Raw genomic sequence first — 1,040 nt, 5'->3', positions numbered from 1 at the left:
GCAAAGTAGGCACATCCTACCCTCACCTGTTGGACGAGGCTGCTATACCTTTGTTCTCCCTGTATGCCTTGGCAAACACGAGCCGCTGAATTTCCTAGTCGTAGCACGTGTAGTAGGAGCTAAAATTACACGCGGAATTATGCCAGAATCGGTTGATGTAGCAGTACTCATCTTCGGAGCTCTGTCATCGGAAACCTTGAATACAATTGCCTTCGGAGATTTCGGGGCAAGTTTCTTTCTATGAATCGGCGTCCCGGGATGCCTGGCAACAGATGATTTTTTTCCAGATGCCGGAGCGGCAGCGGCAGCGGCAGCGACACCTGTGGGGGCCACACTATTGTGGCTAATGTTACTGTGATCATTGTTTCCTGAGAACCCCAGCCTCGGCACCCTCCTCTTTATCGTTGGTGATTTCACCGACTGCGGATCGGAATGGATTGGGACGGATAATTTGTAGGCCTTACTGCTATTACTGTTCTTTCTGGTAATATTGGGATTCGGATTCTTCCTCTTCTTTTCCTCCAGTTTAGCGGACTGTGAGATGGCGAGTTTCGGAGAATGGCTCGCCTGACCAATATCCTCATTTTGTTCATCGTTATTGTATGTCTCACCCTCGTACTGAACCAGATGCTCATCGTCCCACATCACCTTCTTCACAATGCGTATCCGTTTGCGGGGAGACTTCCTCGGTGAAACAGACGCACCCGTCTCCCCGTGGTTGATGCAAATGGGTTCATATTCTTTTGAATTGATCGCTTGAAGAACGAAACATGGGAACTTAGCATCACCTTTATTACGTCTAGTGTTGGCTTTGGTCACCAGAGAAAGCTGTTGCTCCTCTGAACGCTGTAAAAATACGAATTCGGTTCCGTTGGAACGGCGAAAAGGGATATGGTTCGGTATGGCAGGGGCATTCCGTAGAGTTCTTGAGGGGGTCTTGCGGGCACTTCTTCGACATGGAGAGCCTACTCTCGGTTGTCGTGGGTATTCTTCCTCTTCTCCGCCGATGTTTTGGCATAGCTCTTCCTGCAAGACCTCGA

Source organism: Histoplasma capsulatum, genomic scaffold (genome assembly GCF_000149585.1).
Source record: "Histoplasma capsulatum NAm1 scaffold_1 genomic scaffold, whole genome shotgun sequence".
Lineage (NCBI taxonomy): Eukaryota > Fungi > Ascomycota > Eurotiomycetes > Onygenales > Ajellomycetaceae > Histoplasma > Histoplasma mississippiense.
This window is presented reverse-complemented; position numbering follows the sequence as displayed.